The following is a 22,250-nucleotide window of genomic DNA, read 5'->3' as shown; positions in this document are numbered from 1 at the left end:
AATCAGGGGAAAAGTGCCAATGAAGGTCCTAATATATGAACCTCTTTCCTTTCTCCCATGTTCTCTCTCTCTTATCATGATCTTTTAATTTACTGTTTAATGTTTTGCTAAGAAAATTTAATATTAGTGTGAATTTTACCATTCATCTTTATATTCCACAATGCCTGTGTTAGACTGTTAACTATAAGAGCATTTAACTTATATGCACAACCACTGAAATCACACAGTTTTTGTTTTGCAGCTTGCGCACGCACATGCATTTTGCCCTTACCAGAACAATAGGAACACTGCCCACAATGAACTCAGTTGTTTTCACTTTGCTTCTTGGCATGTGCACATTCTGCTACACTCTGAACCCTGGGCTTCCTGATGAGTAAGGAAGGATTGAAAGGAAAAGGAACTGTGGGATGTGCCTTATCTCTCCCCTTCCTTCCACACCACCTGATTTCAGCATAAGTGGCGGAATTAATACAGCGAAGTAACGTGAGTAAGAAAGCAAAAAGCTGATACAGGAAAATATCACCTGCTTCTATAAGAAGTAATAAAAAAGGAACCACCATAAGATCTTTTAACATTAAAAGATATTAGATGAAGAAAGAAGGAAAGGAATGGGAAAAACAAATATTAAACGAATTCCAAGCTCCAGAAAAACATTGCAGTCTAGCTGATAAAAATTATGACATTAAAACAACATTTTACACTTAGCAGAATGGCCCAAATTCAAAACACTGACAATACAAAATGCTGAGCAGGATGTCAAGCAACAGAAACTCTCATTCATTGCTGATGGGAATGCAAAATGGGACAGCCACTTTGGGAGACAGTTTGGCAGTTTCATATGATTCAGCAATTGTGCTCCTTGGTATTTGCCCAAACGAGCTGCATATTTTTGTCCTCACAAAAACCTGCACACTGATATTTATAGAAGATTTTTTCATAATTGCCAAAACTTGGAAGCAACCAAGATGTCTTTCGTAGGTGAATGGATAAAGTGTGGCGCTTCCCAACAATGGAATATTATTCAGTGCTAAAAAGAAATGGACTATTAAGCTATGAAAATATTTGGAGGAAACTTAAATGCATATTATTACTAATTGAAAGAAGCCAATCTGAAAAGGCTACATATACTGTGTGATTCCAACTACATGGTATTCTGGAAAAGGCAAAACTATGACCACAGTAAAAAGATCAGTGGTTGCCAGGGGCTAGTGAGGGGGAGGGGTGAATAGGTGGAGCACCAAGGATTTCCAGGTGGTGAAACTATTCTGTTTGATACCGTCATGGTGGATACATGCCATCATTCATTTGTCAAAACCCATAGACTATACAATACCAACAGTGAACCTTGATGTAAACTAGGGACTTTGAGTGATAGTGATGTGTCAGTGTAGGTTCATCAGATGTAATAAATGTGCCGCTCTGGTGGGGGGTGTTGTTAGTGGGGGAGGCTGTGTACGTTGGGGAGGGGGATAGGGGACCTCTGTACTTTCCACTCGATTTGCTATGGATCTAAAATTTCTATAAAGAATAAAGCCTATCTTAAAAAATTATGACAAAACATTTTGGAATTATTTTAGAAAGTAATCAAACCAAGAGCCCAAGGTAGAGATACAAAAAATCTGGGGAGGCATCTTTCAATGACAAAAGCTGCTGAAATGTAAATAGATATAATATAAATTCCCAAATAAGTTTCACAGGAAGACAGAGGCTTTAAGAGCCACAAATGAGGACCCTGGCTCAGTCTCTGGTGATAGAGGAGGTCTGGTAAAACCAGGGCAGGAAGAATAATGATACTTGAATTGGGCTGATTTGCTTTTGGATTCTTGCATCCAGAGTAATAGTAAGGCCAAGTCAGTCTATTGCACGGTGGGAGACCTCACGGGGGAGAGCTGAGGGACTTCAGTCACCAGCCAGTCAGCCACCAGGCTTTTTGCCTAATCAACCCAGAGCTGACCACTAATGTATGACCTCGTTTAGCCAAGACTGGGAAACCATCCTGAATTGCTGAGGCACAGAAATTTAAGCTTAATGTGTTGTTATTACTTTAATAATCTGTATTTCCACAGCAGTAGTAACTGATTCAACTCTGCGACTGTGGACCTCTTATCAAAACTCACATGGCTTCAGTCTTTTCATCTGTAATTTGTAGATAAAATCGACTTTAGGTTGTAATCATATTAGTAAATTAATATTTAAAACGTATAGTACATAGGAGGGTTCCAAAAAATATTTCAAGTGAATGAATAAATGGTTAGTACTCAATAAAACTTTTCCAAAAAATAGTAATAATGATTGATACCTGAGGGGACTTTCATGGCACAGAATTAGGGATGGGGGAAACCCGAGGTTCAGGGAAGCCATCAGTGAAGTAAGATGGAATCCACTTGCCTTGCCAGGAAGTTACTCACACGACATGGGATCAGCCAGGCTGTTATGCAGAGATAATGGAAGAGAAAGTGCTTCCACTGCTCATTCCGCAGCCAAACCACAGATGCTGGCAACTCCTCGCCTGGGAGACAACAAAGACATATTCACAGGGATTGGCTCCTTTCTTCTGAGTTCTACACCTCAAGCTAAAGAAGCCAGTCACGCAAGGCTGGCCTGCTGGGACCAGCTGGGAAACCCATCCGTGGCTACTGCTGAGATCTCTGGCCTCCCTTCCCCCAGATCCTTCCTCCCCTGTGCCCATACATTACGTTCTGGGAATGCCCGGTAATGACATGACTGATAGCTTCTTCTGTTTTGCTTCCAGGAATCTTGTTTTTTTGTTTTTGGGGGGGTGGGGGGTGGTTTGAAGCTCTTAAACTGGAAGAGAGAGTTACCTTTTACCATTCTGGAGACACCTTGTGGACAATCCATTGAGAATTCCATCATATCCAATTAACAGACATTTTGAGAGCCAATAAACAAATGCTCAGGCCTTGTGCCAGGTCTTAGAGAGGCAAAGATAAAGAAGATTAGAATTTTCTTTTCTTTTTATTATCCACCAGACCAAAGGGCACAGCCTGGGGACTTGATGCCAGGCAAGATGTGTCAGAAGATCTGGATTTGGCTCCTGGCTCTGGGTGGCGATCACAGAACTGTCGCCTATGCTTTCGGAGCCTGTTTCCTCCCCTGTAAAATTAGTGATGGGCCTAGATGACCTTGCTGCCCTGTCCACCTCTAACAGCAGATGTCAGCAAGCCTGTGGGTACCAGCAAAATCAGGAGTAACTGGAAGAATCCTGCTTCCGTGTTCTCAGAAAAGCCTTGGCCACCTGATTTTTTCCTTTTATTATTGTTATGTCAGTGTTGATATTTGCAAAAGAAGATGAGTATCACACAGGTGATAATGAAGCAGAATAACATCAGGAACACCTGTGAGCCTTAGAAATCACAGCCAATACCATCGTCCAGCCCATGGGCTCCTTTCCTGTACTGTGCCCTGCAGAGCCCTAGAAGTGACCAGCATTCTGAATTTTATTCCTGTAAACCCCTGGTTTTAAAAAGTAAGTTAGCACCTATGTCTACAACATCAAATAATATATTATTGAATTTTGCTTGCTTTATAAAAATGGTGTTATCCTCTACTATACCCAGTCTTCTTTTTGCTTGCTTTTCTCACTCCATATTGTATTTCTAAGATTGGTCCATGTGGCAGGTAGTTCATTATCTTTGCTATGGTATGTAACATCTTATAGCATGAGTATGAATAAATAATTGTTTATTCATTCTCCAGCTCCCTTGGACAAGGGTTGTCCAGGTTGTTATCACAGTGTTGCTATGATTGGTCCTGTACATAAACCGCTATGCAAGAGCTTCTGTACAGTTATACTTAGAAAGAAGTAGTATCACATGAATCTTAGGCATGTGTGCAAGAGTTTCTCTAGGGTAGAAATACTGGGCTATAACGTACGTGAAACTTCAGCTTATGTTTTCCAAAGGAATTGCACCAATGTAGACTCCTGCCAACAGTGTATTAAAAATTCCAGTTGACTCACACCCTCACTTTGACTGTGTCTGACTTCCTAATTTTTGCCAATCCAGGGGGTGAAAAGCGGTATCTCACTGGTGTCTTAATTAGTCTCTTGGATTACTAATGAGGTTGAGTCTTCTTTGATGTGTTGAGGGACGACTCATGTTTACTATTCTGTGAACTGCCTGTTCCTATCTTTTGTCCATTTTTCTATTGGGCTATTGGCTTTGTATTTATTCATTTATTTTATTGGACTTTGAAGATTTAAAAAGTCCTTTTTATGTATGTGTTATTGGCTATACATACTGCAAGTGTCTTCTCCTGGCTTGTGGCTTTTCTGATCGCTTTCATCACAGGATCTATTGTGAAACAGAAGTTCTTAATTTGAAAGTAGCCAAATTTATTATTTTTTCTTTTGTAGTTTGTACTTTCATGTTTTGTTTAAGAAATCTTTGCCACCCTGAGGTCTTAAAGATATTCTCCTACACTGTCTTAAAAAATTTTTGAGTTTTGCCTTTTACGTCTAAGTCTGAAATCCACTAGGCTTTGATTTTTCTGCATGGTGCGCAGCAGGATCTGATTACAGTTTCTGTTGTTGTTGTTTTCCCATATTGGTAACCAATTGACCCCACACCATTTATTAAAGAATTCATTGTTTCCTTAGTGATGTGCAGTGCCTTCTCCATCATGTCTCAAGGACCCACCCCTCCCCTTTTCTTTCTGTCTGTGTTTCTGGGGACTCTAGTCTGTTCCAACGGGCAAACTGTCTGCATCCGTGCGAGTACAACACTGTCTTCATTACTTCAGCTTTGTAAGAAGTCTTGATATTCCTCTTCAGGAGTGTCTTGTTTATCCTTAGGTCTTTGCTTCTCAATACAAATTTGAGAATTATTAGTCAAGTTCCTCAACAATTCTATTTGACTTTTTATTCGAATTGTATCCAATCTTTAGATCAGTTTGGGGAGAAATGACATGTGTGATGTTTACAAAAGATTATACTGTGGTCCTCTAGTGGGGAAGACAGACACATTGGTATAACAGCATGTGGTAAATATTACATAAACACGAAGCACAGAGGAGGAGTTAGGGGAAGTGCTACAGAGAAGATACCACGTGTGAAGGCTCGCAGTGAACAAAAATGCTGTATTCTGGCTTCAGATGTGAAAAGTATGTCTGTCCCATTTTGTCAGACCTCCCTCAGGAGATAACCACCAAGGTTACCCTCACTGAAACCTTAAAATTGTCATGATGGTTGCACAGCAGGATCAGATTGCCCTGGACCTAAATCCAAACAAGTGTGCCGCATCCACTCTTTTCTCTGTATCCCAAACCTGGACATCAGCACACGGTATCTCTTTCAGTGTTGTGTTCACCCTACACCCTACATGTTCTGGTTCCCTTCACAGATCTGACTTGTTTCCCAGAGAGACCTACTTAGGGTCTCTTCAGTCTTTTTATGAAGCCAATTTGTTTTTACAATTCAGTTTTACAACTTCAACCTTCTATAGCTTTGCCTCCAGGGTTTTATTCAATTCTGGACCAAGTTTCCCTGATCATTTCCCTGGTCATACTTTAACAATCAGTTAGTACAGACCACCGAGTGCCTATTATGGTGCTAGGTATGTTTAGGGGATGCGGAGTCAAGGGTCTGGGAGTCAGGTAGACCTGGGTTTGAGCCTTAGCTCCACCTTATTAGCTGAGTGACACTGGGCCAACCATCTAATTTTTCTCATTATATGATTCTTCATGGATATCACAAAGGATGATAATTCTGGATTCAGATAATATATATAAACGGTCTTGTACATACGGTATTTTAATCAAATGAGGAACAAAAAATGTTAGTTGCAAAAACTAGAACAGAAGACAGTAACTTGCTTCTGAGAGAGTTTTTTCCTCGGAGGAGCATATGAAGCAGTGGGAGGTACAACACTCAGAGAGGACACGTACTAAGGGAAAAGCACATATGAATGAGGTCTGAAAAATTACGTTGACTCTCTGCATTGATCCAGAAGGGATTTAAGATAACATGTAAAAATAGATAAATTAGAGCAAGGTAACAACTTAGATGTGATGGAAAAAAAAGCAAAATCAAAGTTGGGAAGGTACAGAAAGTGGAAAGGAGGAAGTGCAGAAAATGCACACCAAGGAGTCTGTTTCACACACTTGGTTTAAGGGGGACACATATTTGATGCTAAGCTTTCCAGTGGCCCCACCAACAGTCACAGTGACAACTTACAAATAACTACAGAGAACGCCAAATACAGGAGGGTAGTCGGCATGGAGAGAGGCTGGATAGGGAAGGCTCCTTGAAAATAATGAGGTTTGAGTCAGGTTCTGATGGAAGTTGGATTTGGATTCCAAAGGGAGTCACCCAAGCAAAATACATAGGAGGAGAATAAAGAGGTCGTCTTGGGAAGCAGGGATCCTTTTGGCTAGTCTCACAGTAGGGCAGGCAGACGACTGACGTCTTTCGATTTCACACACAAGAGAGCCCTGACTCTCCCTGACGAGAAAATGACCTGATGAGAGTGGTATTTGGAGGAAATTACCCTGGCACCACACAGCTGCAATTTTCCCCTTTGCAAATTATAATTCATCACGGGCATTTTAGGAAAACTCTGTCACGCATGTCTCTCCTGATGTGGTTCACATCTGGCTCTGCCATTGGCAATATAGATTATTTAGAAAATCTGTGCAGCATTAGTGTCTAATAACCTTTGCTTTAAACACGGTGAAGCAAGCCACAAACTTAGAAATGGCACACATCCCTCTGGAGTAATTTAGTCCAGGTTCTCTATGTGACTTAGGAAATCCCTCGCTGTGGCTGCATCTAGTAGTCTGGACAATGGCATGAATGTTGAAAACTAGGGAGATTGAAACTAGTCTTAGAAATAAGAGTAAACGTAGTGACTTTCACTTTCAGTGTGCTTTCCTTGCATGTATAAAGTTTTGAGAGTTTGAAATGGCCCTAGACTGAACAGCATTCTGCATAAAATAGTACAACAATCACCAGGTTTTTTTTTTTTAAGTTGCATTTTTGTAGCATGTGGACATCATGACCACTTCAAGTATTTGGATTTAAAGTTTATGCTTGAATTTTGGCCAAACAAATTTTTCCTTTCTTGTATTTTTGAGGGACTAGTGCTCCAGCCCTTAGAAGAAATGAAGCTAATAGCTCTTTAGTTGTTCAATGACAGAAGCCCATGGAAGGTAGAAACAAGTGTCACAGGGGCTAAGCCTGGAGGCAGGGAGATATTTGAGGGAACATGCACTCTCTCAGCCCAAGAAGTGCTCTTGTATTACAAAACTGTAGGCAGTCTTTTCTTGACTCCAATTAGTTGTAATCCATGTGCAATCTATCCTCTGGGACAGCTGTTATCAGGCTATGTGGGGAAAGCATGTCCTTGCTAAACTTCTGGTGGAGCAGGGGAAAGGGCAAGGCTTTATTGCTTTGACAGTCACGCATTTACTTCACATCATCCAATTGGTTGTTTTCTTTGGAAGCCATTCTCAACTGACTCGTGTGAAGCACGTTGCATTTGGGGGGGGGGGGGAAGGGTAAGATGAACCACAGGCCCATCTTCCTTGATTTGTCCCTAACTCTCAGCTGGGAAGAGAATTTCATTTGCAAGTGGCAGACCCTCTGGGATCAAGAGAGAAAGTCCTGGTGAGAGGATGTATATTTTGCCTTCTTTCACACCTATGTGGATTGTTCAAATTGGAATGTTCCCTGTAGGGAAGTGTAACTAAAATCTAGAAGAGATACAGAAGGTGTAGAGTTTTGTTAAGTCAATTATCTTAATAAAATTTATTTGTTCATTCACTTATTTAACAAATATTTGAGAGCCTTCTGTGTACTCACTGCTGTGCTTGGTTCTGGAGATACTAGGGGACATAGTGACAAACAAGATAAATCATGGCCCATGAATCACTGATGTGACGTATGACAGAGTAATACTTCTCAAAGTGTGTACCAAATGATGACACCAATTCCATAAAATTCTCTTGCCCCCACCAAAACAAACAACTGAAGTAGAGAGGGTGTTTTTTTTTTTTCCTCAAATAAATTTGGTAAGTACTGTATACTCTGTTCTGGAGCCACACATTATATCACAGAATAATAAAGGCTTTGGGATGTTCGCTATCAACCATTGAGCTATTCATTGTTCAGTCTAGCATTTATCAAAAGCATCTAAACATGGAAATCCACCTACTAAATATCTGGGGGACTAGTTTTCTGTGACACACCCTTTGGAACACACTGTGGAGGAAACGCAGAGGAAATTCACAAGTGTTAAAAACTCTCAGGATCACAAAGCCAGCTGTGGTTAGCGGTGGTCAAGGGTTGCTGCCACTGAGTGAAATCCATCATGAGAGCCACTGGGTCTGGCCTCTGGGGCCACCAAAGACACTTCTGCACAGCATGTTATTTATTTTCTTGTTGAAGGCTGGACATGATGTATTAGGTTAAGAAATTGAGGTAATTAGGTTCTTAGCATGAGCTGTGCTATGTTTAATGTCTTCTACAGCTGTAGGTGCCAGAGGCTTCATTTTCCTCTGGTTTCTGTATTTTCCCCCCTCCTCCTGTTGTTTTTGTGTCTCTCCAAACACTTCTTACATAGAATCTGTGTCTCAGAGCTCTCCGTTGTATACCATGGTTAGTGTACTGGAGCCCTGTCGAGGTGGTAGTTGGATATGGGGGGAGGGGAGGTGTTCTATAATATTGTGATTAAATCTCAGCTTTTTAATGGGCCTGAGTTCCTGTGCTGTGACCTTCAGAAACATTCCTTAACCTTTTCTCTCCCCTTATGTGAGACAAGAAGACTAGAGGGGCTTAGAGTTGGCTAATTGTCCTTCTCCTGGGTCAGATAAGGCTCTAGTAAAAATAATTTCCCTTAGAGTACAGGCTTTTCTTATGGAGAGTACTCTGGACATATGTCAAAATCATTACTTTTCCCCTAGTACATTTAAAAAGTGGCTACTTCCCTCCTCCCTCTGCTGGAAACAAGAGGGGATTGTCCTTCAGTCTTTACTGGGAGAACCTGGTAGAGATCCTTGAGGTAAAAACCATGAAAATGTAGCCTACCCTCCTTTTCCCCCAAAATGCCCCTCCCACCACCTCGGCCACTGGGGTTTTTAAATTGCAAGTGGTCCACACTCAGCTTCTATTAATTCTTCAAAATTGCCATTAAAGAGTTCCTGCTACTTACTGGCACTAGTGGCTTCTGCTTCAGGTAAGCTGATCTTAGCTTTGGTTTTCCACATGCACCTGTCTCTCCAGATTTCTAGATGGAGGTTTGCCCTGTGAATTTAATTCTCTAATGTTTCCAAGAAAAGTTTTGATGTTCAATTTGCTTAGCTTTTTTTTTCTTATTGTGAGTACAGGAATGGTAACTTCCAAGCTTCTTCAGTGTCAGAGTTTGAGCCAGAAGTCGTCTATTGATTTTTACTTGATTCATTTAATGGTCATTTATCGAGCACTATCTGATGGTAAGACATTACACTAAATGTAACATGGGATATAGGCACAGCCGACCCAAGCCTCTGTCCTCGGACCATCTGAGGTCAATTTTTATGGTGTATACTTTGCCTTTCAGACTGGGTCAAGGTTCCCATTCTTGATCTGTGTGTTTATACTCTGGCTTCCTGAGGCAACATTTTTTTTTTCCCCTCAGACAAGTCCATAGATCCACATTCTCAAGAGTTCAAGAGTTCTCTAAGAACACTTTAAAAATTTATGTTTGCATTTTAATTATAAAGTAAAATTTAGGATAATTTAAAGATATTCTAGAACAAAGCACGGACTAAGTCCAGCCCACCACCTGTTTATTTGTATAACAGATTTTATTGACACACAGCTGTGCTCACGTGTTTATGTAATGTGTATGGCTGCTTTCACGCTACAGTGGTGCAGTTGAAAATGGTGAAGAAAGTGTATGGCCCATGACACCTAAAATATTTATCATCTGGCACTTCACAGAAAGAGTTCACTACCTTTACTCTAGAAGATCTTCATATGATTCTGTTCAGTGTTGGTGTTTGTGTTTATGACCATGAGGTCAAATGAAGATTTCAAATATAGGTTTCTTGGGAATTTGAAAGGAGAAAAGTAGAGAGTGAACTGAGTAATCATATGAGAAATTTGAGAACAGATCCTGCAACATGCAAAAGAATCTCTCCTGAAGTAGACAGAACCGGATTCATGTTGGGGGTCCACACAGTGTGGATGTCCTGTCTGTGTGCTGACTTGCTACAGCTCAGTAACAACTGTAGTGGCCATGGTAATGACCACATTTGAAAAAAAACCAAACAAACAACTTTTAATTCCATTTCTAATTTCTGTCCCAGAAATAATGAAGTTAGATACCTATTTCATGCTGCTTCCACTAATCTGTCTTTAGCTGAAGATAATCACCTTTACATAATTAGCAAGTAACATCTTATTAAAATTGGCATTGGAGAATTGTCTGCTGGCAGAGTTTTCCCTACAGTATGAGATCTCAGTCTCCTAAACCAGCAAACAGAGCTGTGTCTTAGTCACACCATTCTGCATAGTATACTTATGTGTATTCTGGGCAGGAATCCCAGACTCTCCCTCTCAAGAGTCCCTCTACCTTATAGGCCCACGACCCTGGGTGTTCTTTACCATTCTGCCTGCTCCTGTCTTGGGGCTGCGAGGGACACCTGGATGGATTCACTAGCACCCAGCCCCACCCCAATCAAGAGCTTCCCCTGAGACAGTCTCTGTTCTACATGTTCCTTTCCTCCCTGTTGAGATTCTTTTTGGTGTCCTTTCTTGCCTGAAAACCTCTGTTAAAACTCATTGTATTACACAGACTCTAATAACATTGATCTTTTTGAAGGAGAAGATGTAAGTTTTGGTCAGTTTCCTCCTTGGAAGTATCTTGAGCCCCATTAGCATTTCCCATCTCCTTCCCTCGGAGTTCTGTACCAAGCAGTGGGTGTTGGAAACAGCAGTCTTTGATAAGCCTCAAAAATATCCTATTACATTATTCATCCAGGACAACACACACTCCCAGGAATCCACTGAATATGATGGATAGACCCTGGGTAGGACTCTGGGTATTGAAGTCAGGGACAGTGCAAACACTCTGTTCACCTCTTTTATAGGAACAGAAACCAGGAGAAGTCAGTCATGCACTTCTGTCCTTCTGTGGGATATAAGGGTGCCTAGTGTACAGTTTAGCTGGATGCAGTTTGAAGCCACTTTTAAAAAAAGAGCATTAAGTTCTCTAAAGGAATGTTTATATCTGGGTTTTTCCTTACAGCTTCATTGAGATATAATTCATAGACTCAATAAAGGGTATAATTCAATAGTTTTAGTATATTCACAGAGTTCTGCAACCATTACCATAATCAATTTCAGAACATTTCATCAACTCAAAAAGAAATTCCATACCCACTAGCTATCATCCTCCATCATCCCCATCCCCCTTGGCCCTAAGCTCAGCTACTTCAGTCTCTATATATTTGTTTATTCTGGACAGTTCATATAAGTGGAATCACTTTCGGTGACTGCTCTCTTTCACTTGGCGTATTGTTTTCAAGATTCATCTAGTATGTATTAGTACTTCTTTCTTTTTTATGGTCAAATAAAACTCCTCTGAATGGATGCACATTTTATTTATCCATTCATCAGTTGGTGGGCATTTGGGTTGTTTCCACCTTTTGGATATTGTGAATAATGCCACTGTACGCATTCATGTACCAGTTTTTATGTAGATATATGGGTTTAATTCTGAACTCACAATTCTATTTCATTGACTGATAGATCTGTCCTTTTGCCAGTAACACACTGTATTGATTTTTTTTATTATTACCCTTGATAGTGAATTTTAAAATCAGGATGTGTAAGCCTTCCAAATTTGTCCTTCTCTTTTAAGATTGTTTTGGCTATTCTGGTTTCCTTGAGTTTCCTTACGAATTTTAGTATTCAGCTGGGATTCTGATAGAGATTGCATTGAATGTGTAGATCATATAGGGGAGTACTGCCATCTTAACCATATTAAATCTTCCAGTCCCTAAACACGAATGTTTTCTCATTGATTTAGATCTTATAAATTCTTTCAACAATGTTTTGTAATTTTCAGACTATAAGTTCCCCTGCTGAGTGCTCAACACGCATGAGGCACATCAACGGTATATAGTTCCTCAACCTTGTGGCCTTTCCCTCCACGTTGTCTAGAGAAAACAGACCATAACTTAATTCTAGTTTTCTTTTCTGTTTTACACAGGGGAGGTGCTCAATATGGATTTGCTGAAAAAATAACTAAGGAGCGAATAAATTCCTCACTTTGCTTCCTGTGCCCTCAAATCAAGAGCAGCAGGATCCTTTTCAGTTCATTAACAATCATGTTGCACAAAGCAGATGCTGGCTCATAGCAGATGTGCGGTCAATACATGTGCTGCTTCTGGAGTCCTTCATTTTGAAAAGAGAAATGTGAGTCCTTATTTACATCTAGTCTTTCCCTGAAAGGAGACACCTCTACCAGTCTCCAGATAAGGAGGGAGATTGCCCCTGAACCCCAGGCTCTTACAGTTTCATGCAATTTTGCATGCACAGCCCTGCCTGCTGAGTTGGGCTGGGATGGCACGGAGAAGGTCCCAGGACGCTGTTGCACGCAGACCCACAGACACTCAGTTGTCTCAAACCACGCAGCCTCTCAGGAAATGGGTGTAGGGTTTGCAGGGTCGGCTAATGAGGGTTTCTTTTAGGAGTGATGAAAATGTTTTAATACTGACTGTAGTGATGGTTGTAAAACTTGGAATATACTAAAACCGTGGAGTTGTGTTCTTTCAATGAGTGAATTATATGATATGTGAGTTATATCTCAATAAAGTTATTTTTGAAAACTATTATGGGCAGTGGTGGGGTGCCATGGGCTTATGGGCAGATTTCCCTCTCTATCCTGAATTGATTGCAGCTCCACCGAGCAGGTGGAATAAGGGATTTCATATCTACCAGACGAGAAAGCCAGACAGTGAGACCATGGAGCGTCCCCAGTTTCACACAGCTTTGCAGAAGTTCTCGCCTCCATCGAGGTCTTCTGGCAACCATTCCAGACACACTCGACAGACCTGTGGTTTTCCAGCTATGCTTTGCTGAGCCTCGTCCAGGGACACCGTGGATGGGGACAGTGGGTTGGGTGGGCATGAGAAGGAGAGTTGCTGATCAAGTGAGCTCTAGTTTCCTACTTGGTTTGAATCAGAGCATTTCTGAATTTAAATTAACATACTGGGCTCACACATACGTCTTTTTTGAAAAAAAAAAAAAAAAAAAAAAGTTTCTCTGCCAAAATCCATTGCCCTTAAACCATGGTTCTCAGATTGCAAGGACAGTGAACCGAACACTTCCCTTAAGCTCGGCACCCAAAGTGCTGATGAATCTTTACAAAAATGTCCATAGTTCAAACAAAAGTGATAACCCAGGCTGCCAAGCTCTTGCTGCTTTGGTGTTGATTCTTTGCTGAGGAATGTACCCGCAAGGTATCTGTTTACAACACTAATTGCCAACGAACAAGTGAGAAATATTGCCCTTGGCCAGAATATATTCTGTTGCTAGAAAACAATACAGCTAAACTGTTTATGAAATTACCAGAAAGCACTGTCACTTAATACAAATATTGTACAAGATGTCCTTGTCCCCAGGAACGCTCCTATCCTCCTCCAGGACTATCATTAGAAGCAAAAGTTGTTTCCCATCAAAATCTAGGTTTGTTCTCAATTTGTCTTAACAAGGAATGACATAAGTTTACTGGACAAAGGAGTTCCATTTTTCGTTCCCTGTGTTTAATCTGCACGGACAGAAAGCTGTAAATATCATAAGTGGTTGTTGCTGGCTGGCCTCGGAGGGGCCCCGTTCGTTAAAGACCATGGTTCGCTGGTTTCTTGTGTCTTCCCTGGACTCAGAGGCTGCTTGCTCATCATCACTATGCGGTCTGGCAAACAAAAGCCGGAGGCCCAGGAGCCTGTGTTGAAGGCTGATGTGACCTTTGACCTCCATCAGCAAGGCTCGGAGGGAAAGAGGCAAAGTCAGGCTCCAGTAACGTTTAATGACAGATCTTGTTAAGGTTAAAAAAACAGCTCTGGCATCCAGCTGGGACTTCATCTGGGGAGGTGCTCAGAGGGCCTTCGGCATCAGCCCCGGGGCCCCAAGCACAGCTGCACCAGGTGCCCACTGAGCATTCTTTCTGGGCCTCCTCCTGCCCAGGACCCCCGCCCAAGTGAGTGTGAGTCCATAGGAAGAATCATTCATTTTTTCCCCTATTGCCACCAGCAAGTCTCACCCCTCCGACGCCGTGCTGAGTGTCTGTGAGCAGCAAGGTGCAGATCCTGGTTTTTCTTTTATAAAAATAATCATCAAGAAAGCCACTGAGATGAGTGCCCTTATCAAAGAGATCCCAGAGAGCTCTCTAGCCCCTTCTACCTCCTGGAAGTTACAGTGAGAATACAGCTGTTTATAGCCCAGGAAATGGGCTCTCACCGGAACCAAACCCCTCTGGCACCATAATCTTAGAATTCCAGTCTCTAGAACTGTGAGAAATAAATTCCTTTGGTGAATAAGCACCCAGCCTATGGTATATTTGTTCTAGCAGCCCGGGCTAAGACAACACCTTGGGTAAACGTAAGGAGCTTTCCACTGGGAGCGATTCGTGTTTAACTTACAGGTTGAATGGAGTGCGATGAAGATCTAGACTGTAGCTCTACACTGAAATACTCAAACAGGCCTCTAATCAAGAGAAGCGTGTCGTAAACAGAAGGCCTTCATTATCTTCACTTACGAATAATTCCTACCTGGCATTATATATGTTTTTGGCACATCTGAATAGATATCAATGACTCCTTTTTCTCATAAAAAAAAAAAGAGAGAGAGAACAAAGAAAGTGACTGGCATGCCCTGCCCAGCCCAGATTTGAGCAGCCCAGGACCTGGCATCTGCTGCCCCTTGAAGCAGCACCATGGCTCTTCATTTGGCCCTGGGTGCAGTGACTCTGGGGAAATAAGGCTGGCTCTGTGGAAGTGAACATAAAGGGAGGGGTAAAACTCTAGCAAAAGTTGAAAATGTGGTGAGGTGAACTGAGGACGTTCCAGGAGACCTGTGATTCTAGAGGAAGTGTGATGGGGGAGAAGGCCTGTAGGAGCACATCCATTTTCTATATTTGGGGATTCCTGAAGATTTGGACATATTGTTCTCAGTATCGAGGGTTTGTTACAAAAAAGAGTGTGACATAAAAAATGGGTTTTATTTTGAGACAATTACTGATTCACATGCACTTGTAAGAAATAATACTGAGAGATCTCATGTGCCCCTTACTCAATTTCTCCCAAAGGTAACATCTTGAAAACTATAATGTAATCCTATTACCAGGAAATTGACATTGATACCGTCAAGAGCATCTCCATCATCACAAGGATCCCTTGTGTTGTCCCTTTTTATAAGCCACACACACTTCCCTCTCACCCTCACCCCCTCCTTAACCCTAGGCAACCACTAATTTGTTCACCATTTCTGTAATTTTGTCATTTTGGAATGGTATATAAATGAAATCACATGGTATGTAACTTTTTATAATTCTCTGGAGCTCATCCAGGTTGTTGTGCGTATCAATAGTTTATTCTTTTTTATGGCTGAGTAGTATTCCATCATATGACTATACTACAGGTTTTTTTTTTTTTAATTTTTTTAAGCAGTCATCTATTGAAGGACATCTGAGTTATTTCCAGTTTGGGGCTATTGTGAATAAAGCTACTATAAACATTTGTATACAGGCCTTTGTATGAACATAAGTCTTCATTGCTTTGGGATAAATGCCCAAGAGTGCAATTGCTGAATTTTATGATAGATCAGTTTTATAGGAAAACTAAGTGTTTAGTTTCTTAAAAACTGTTGAATTATTTTCCAGAGAGGCTGTACCATTTTATGTTCCCACCGCAAGAGTCTGACTGATATAGTTTCTCCACAGGCTTGCCAGCCATTGGCATCATCATTATTTTTTATTTTAGCCATTCTGATAGTTGTGTAGTGACATCTCAAGTGTGGTTTACTTTCAGCCTGCTGATGTGATATCTGAAATGAGTTTCTTGTAGAGAGAGTATAGTTGCGTCATGTTTTTTTAATGTACTCCACCAATCTCTTTTAATTGGTGTATTTAAACCATTTATATTTCATGTAATTAATGATGTATAAAGGCTTAAATGTGCCTTTTTTTGTTTTCTGTTTTTCATTTTCCTGCATTATTATTAGTTACCTGAGTGTTTTAAAGAATTCCGTACTGATTCATCTATAGTGTTTTTAAGTATATCTCTTTGTAGGACTTTTTAAGTAGCCTGTTCTAGGCATTACATTATATATACACATAGCTCATCACAGGCCACTGGTGTCATCCTACCAGTTTGAGTGAAATATTGAAACTTTACTTCCATTTATGCCCCTTTACCTGCTTCTAATATAATTGTCCTAAATATCTTTTGCATGCACATTTAGAATCTCATCGGTGTCATAATTTTTCTTCAAATATCGAACAATTTAGAAAACTCAAAAGAAGGAAAACCTATTATAGTTACCTACACTTCTGCTTACAGAGTTCTGTCTGCCTTCCTAATGTTCCAAGTTTCCTTTTTTCTATTCCCCTTCTGTTTAGAAAACTTCCTTTATCCATCCATTAAGATAGATATTTCAGCAGTAAATTCTGTTTTCCTTCATCTGAGAATGTCTGTCTTTTCCCTTCATTCCTGAAAGACATTTTCACTGGGTCTAGAATTCTGAGCTGACAGTTCTGTTTGTTCTGCACCTGAGCAATATTGTAACGCTGTCTTCTGGCCCCCATGGTTTCTGAAGAGAGAAATGTGCTATCCTTCTAATGATTTTCTCCCCACAGATTCTTCTGTGTCGCTTATGTGCATGCATCTCTTGATCCTTTTCTCTCTCTTTGTTTTCTTCTCTATTTTTCTCCTTCTAACACCGATGGGTAAACATTGCATAAGATTCTTTCTTTAGTCTTCTCCCTCATTTCTCTTTATCATTATCTAGGACTATGGAAATGAATGACACAAATATAATTATCTCCAGTAACATCCTGTCAACTACTAACATAGATATTTCCTGCTTATTTTACGTCTGCATTTCCACCAAAACCATCATTTCTAGTTCTGACTGCATCATCTAACCTGTAAACTTGCTTTTTTTAGGAATGTATTTTTTATTAATGTACAGAGAAATCTGTTCAAGTTCAAGGAATTTTCACAACAGGAACACACCCTTGTAACCAGCACCAAGATCAAGAAACAGAATATTATCAGCACCCCGGATACACCCCTCCTCCCTTCTTCTAGTCATTACCACAAATAGCCATCCCAAAATAACCACTATGCTGATTTTTAATACAATAGATTAGTTTTTTCTGTTTTTGAACTTAAACGGAATTATATTTATGTGTTCTGTGACTGTCCTTTTTCACTCAACCTCATGTTTATAGTATCATTCCAAGTTGTTCCATGTAGAGATAGTTTATCCATTCTCATTAATAAATCATATTCCACTATGCAAATATACTGTAATTCTTAAAATCCATTCTGTTGTTAATAGACGTTTGGGTAGTTTCCAGTTTCAAGCTGTTATGAATAATGTTGCTCTGAACATTCTTGTAAGTTTTTGGTGGACATATGCTTTTCGCTTGTGTTCATGCTTGGGAATGGAATTGCTAGGTCACGGATACGTGTTCATTTTTAGTAGATATTGCTGAACAGTTTTCTAAAGTGGCTAGACCAATTAACCTTTCTACCAGCAACGCATGAAAAACCAATTGGTCCACATTTTTGCCACTATTTGGTATTGCTTCTTTTTTGTTTTTTTCATTTTAGTAATTTCTGGTGTTCAATGTTATCTCATTATTGTTTTAATTTACATTTCCCTAGTGACTAATGAAGTGAAGCAACTTTTCATGTTTATTGCCCATTTGCAAATCATCCTATGAAGTACCTGTTCATGTCTTTCTGTCCATTTTTCCATTGGTTTGTTTTTTTCATATTGATTTATTCTAGTCCCTTATATATACTGGAGATGATTCCTTTTTTAGATATTTTCAACTATTCTGTGGTTTGCTTTCCATTCTCTTAATGGTGTTTTTTGGATGAACAGAACTATGAATTTTAATGTAATCCAAATATTCATTTTTTTTCCTCTTTATTATTAGCACTCCTTTTATCCTGCTCAAATATCCTTTTATTTTTGACTTCTGTACTTCTAATAATGGTCTTCTCATCTTTCCAGTCAAGCAAGTTTGCCACTTTGATTTGTTTTTCTCCTCTGGTCCAATTTAATTAGTCACTATATCAATTTGCTGCTACGTTAGAATCAATTCTTACATACCTCTCATCCTTTCAGCCACCATCCCTGTTTAGGCTCCATTTAGCTCATCACAAAAGCTTCTGAGTCGCTCTTTCCACCTTTCATATCTCCTTTGGCCATATCCCTGCCATAGTGATTCTGCTAAAATACAACACAGTATTATTCCTTGGCTCAAAACATCCAAAAGTACCCCAGCATATTCAGAATGAAGCACAAACTCCTTGTCTACTATCCAAGACCTTCTAGAATCTGCCCTCATGGCTCACACGTGCTTTCACACAACCTTGCCCCTCTGGTGCTGCTCTGTTGTCTGGTGTTCCCAGTGTGCCTGCTTTCTTTCTCCGTGCTGTTATGTCTAGAGTTTCTGTATCCTCAGCAGCATTTCCTGGTGAGATGCTGCCATCCTTCCAGGCTCAGCTTAAGCACTGTTTTCTCTGTGAGGTCTTCCCATTACCTTCTCTCATATCATATTTGCTTCTTTTTAATACTATCTTGGACTACAGCTTTCTGTGTACATGTTTTGCTTTGGCAGTGTTTACATCATTTTATATTCCGAGTTTGAATTCTTCTGCATTTTCACAAGCACTTGGTATGTTCAGTCTTTTTAATCTTAGCCAAACTAATGTGTGTGTAGTGGTATCTCATTGTGGTTCTAATTTGCATCGTTATACATATGTCACAACTGATGACTAATGATGTTAAATATCTTTTCATGTATTGATGACTTATATCTATTCTTTGGTGAGAAGTCTCTGTTCATATCATTTTGAGTATCTAAGAGTTCTCTATATTTTGGATGCAAATCTTTTATCAGATAAATGTGTTGTGACTATTTTGTACCAGTATTTTATTTGCCTTTTTGTTTTCTTGCTGGTACCTTTCAAAGAGCAGAAGTGTTAAATTTTGATAAAGTTAAATCATTTATATCTTTTCTTTTATGGATAGTGCTTTTGGTGTCATATCTAAGAAATCTTTGCATGCCGTAAGTTCTCAAACATTTTTCCTTTTTTTCTAGAAGTTTCATAGTTTCAGGTTTCACATTAAGCTATGTGATACATTTTGAGTTAATTTTTGTAGATGATAGGCAGTAAGGATGATGATTATTTTTTAATATCGATAATTAGTGGATTGAACAACGTTTATTAACAAGACTTTCCTCTCCCCATTGAATTGCTTTGGTGTTTTTATCAAAAATCAATTGGCCTGTTTCTTGACTCTGTTCTGTTCCATTGACCTATATGCCTATCCCTAAGCAATACCAAACAGTCTGAATTATTGTAACTTTGTAGTAAATATTGAGATCGAGTAGAGTAAGTCCTTTATGTTCCTTGTTGGAAGTGCTTTGGCTATTTTAGGTTATTCGAATTTCCCTATAAATCTTAGAATCAGCTTGTCAATTTCTGCAAAATTTCTGTAGGAATTTTGAGCGGGATCATGTTGAATCTTGGGGAGAATTTGGGCAGCATTGCTATTTTAACACTTTAGCATTTTCTAATCTATGAACATGCTATATGTCTCCATTTATTTAAGTCAAGAGAAATTAGAGTAGGAGACAAAATATTTTGTCATCAACATTAAACCGTCATGAGTCTCACAATTATTATTTAACTGTTGGTGTCAAAAGTTGGAAGAAAGTCTCCTCTTCTTTCTCTTTCTCCTCCTTCTCCTTTTTCCTTTTCTTCTTCTACATCTTTTTGCTTTTTTGAAAGCAAATTTATCACATGCTCAGGTTTTAAATCATATCCTACCTTTGTCCTCTTCCATTGTTCAGATTTTTACACTGTTTTGGTTTCTAAATATCTATTATATTTAGAAATGTGTAGACAAATGCAGCATGATAACACATTGTCCAGTATAGGAACATAAAACTGTAACTAGCATAGTGGACAATAGCCATTTGGACTGCCTTTTCCATTGGACTGCCATGAGAACCAAATGAGCTAAGCATGTGAGAAGCCATTCTAAAACTGCAAAGCGCTGTTATTCATGTTTTTATTTAAAAGAGGTGCCCAAATAACCCTTTTGTTTTATTTAATTGATGCAAATCATTCTTTCAGGTCAAACGCAAATGAAAAATCAAACTGTGGCGGAGACAGCTAGCTGACAATCCATGCTTCCTTTTTGCAGGGCAGCATACTGTTGGGAAGTGGCTGCCCAGCCAGAAATGACATTTCCCAGTCCCCATGCGTACAGGTGGGGCTGTGTGGCCAGTTCTGGTCTGTAGAATGTGAGCTGGAATGACAGGCACTTCCAGGTCGAGGTGGTTGAGTTTCCCATGTGCTTATTACCCTTCATGGTGACCTTAAGAGTCTCCTGCTAAAGAGGTGACAACCCAAGAAGGGAAGGAGCCTGGATCTCCAAGTCACCACTCGGAGAAGAGGAGCGCTACTCCACCAGGGGCATCTATATTGAACTTTGTATGAGACAGAATTAAATTTTAATATGTTAAACCACTGAGATTTTGGAGCTGTTTGTTGTAGCACATAGTCTAGTCTCATAAGTAACCGGTTTTGTTTTTTATGATAGGGACTTAGAGCCAAAGAAGCAGTAATAGCTTGAGTTTGTTTACTTCATAATCAGAGAAATAGACTAAAGTTAAACACTTACCTATAACCTTGGAAGCGGCCTCATCCAGTGAGCCATACAAACTTTCCTGGATTTTGTTCCAAAGAGTGAAAAGATATATGCTTTGGTATTTAATAGATCTGGCTTGGATTCTGGCTCTTCAGATCCTTGCCTGGTCCTATTCTCTTTGTGCATTTACCAGAGATTTTTATCTTAGTCCTTCTACTATCCCCCCTCCAAGCATATGATTATTTCCATTCTCAGCCCCTCACCTGAGCTAGTGCTGGATCCACGCTGATACCTTCTTATTGAACTTCTCTACCTTTTCATATATAAGTAGCTCAGATCTAGATGATCAACACTAAACTTATCACCTTACCCAAATGTGCCTTTTTCTTGACTTCCCTATTTCTATTAATTGTGCTGAGAACATTCTATTACATCTACATTACTAATAAAAGATAATAATGACTTCAAATATTTCAGTGAAAGGAGAGACTAATATATATTGATGGTCATTTGGACCTAGGTTTTAGCCCTGTGTAATATATATGGATCTATTAAATGAACAATTTTAATAGTGGTTAAGTTGTTACTTGTAAGTAAGTAACTCTTACTTTTATTACTTGTGTTTGGAAGATATACAATAGACAGTAGACCCTTGGCATGTGTGGATTTCACATTTGTGGCTTGATTCTGCGTGTGTGATCTTGAAGACACACAACATAGAGTCATTTCCCAGGAATTTGAGTCTTGAGTCCTACGAAGTGGGTGAGCCCTGCTGACTACCTAGAATTCACCTCTGAAATCTGATTAGAGCTCTCTACTCATTAGGGTGCATTTAATAACTCTTATGAGGTAATGAAAATTCTATTTTTTGATGAAAAATAGCCTAGAAAAGAAAACCAACTTCTAGTGTTGATGGTGGAAGTGAAATGAAACAAAAGCAGTCTAAGAAAATTTTGGTTCTTATTCAGAATATAAGAATTCAATATAAATGAAAAAAATAGAACATCTAATTTTGTGAAAATATCAAACTCAGTAAACAAGTCTACCACATAATTTATAGAGAGATAGGAAAAATTGATTCATTAAACTGGTTCATCAAGTGTTTAAATAGGAATTTCTTTTATGAAATAAGATATTGATAAAATTTATAAATCAGTTTAGTTCTAATATATAGAGAACATATATAAACCTTGGCCACATTCATACTCACAGGGACTCACTTTTCCTAAATAGGTTTATCAAGTTCATTTCCCTAAAGAGGTGGATGTCTCCCAAACATGGATTCTAGAATCAGCCAATTTAGATTTTCTCCACCTTGTTACTCTTGAATTCTCTGTACCTGGCACATTGG

General features: G+C 39.5%; 1 long non-coding RNA gene across 1 annotated transcript in view; it reads right to left on the bottom strand.

Moving 5' to 3' along the window:
• Positions 1-1,663: 1,663 nt before the first annotated feature.
• LOC116668942 overlaps positions 1,664-22,250 on the bottom strand; it is a 102,611-nt gene continuing 82,024 nt past the window's right edge. The window contains exons 2-3 of the long non-coding RNA XR_004326240.1: positions 18,347-18,466; positions 1,664-2,509 (exon numbers count right to left, since the gene is read on the bottom strand). This is a non-coding gene — a long non-coding RNA (uncharacterized LOC116668942). The remainder of the gene's footprint in view (positions 2,510-18,346; positions 18,467-22,250) is intronic.

The sequence above is a fragment of the Camelus ferus genome, chromosome 15 (genome assembly GCF_009834535.1).
Source record: "Camelus ferus isolate YT-003-E chromosome 15, BCGSAC_Cfer_1.0, whole genome shotgun sequence".
Taxonomy (NCBI): domain Eukaryota; kingdom Metazoa; phylum Chordata; class Mammalia; order Artiodactyla; family Camelidae; genus Camelus; species Camelus ferus.
Note: the sequence above shows the minus strand (reverse complement) of the source record. Positions and strands in the feature narration are given on the sequence as shown.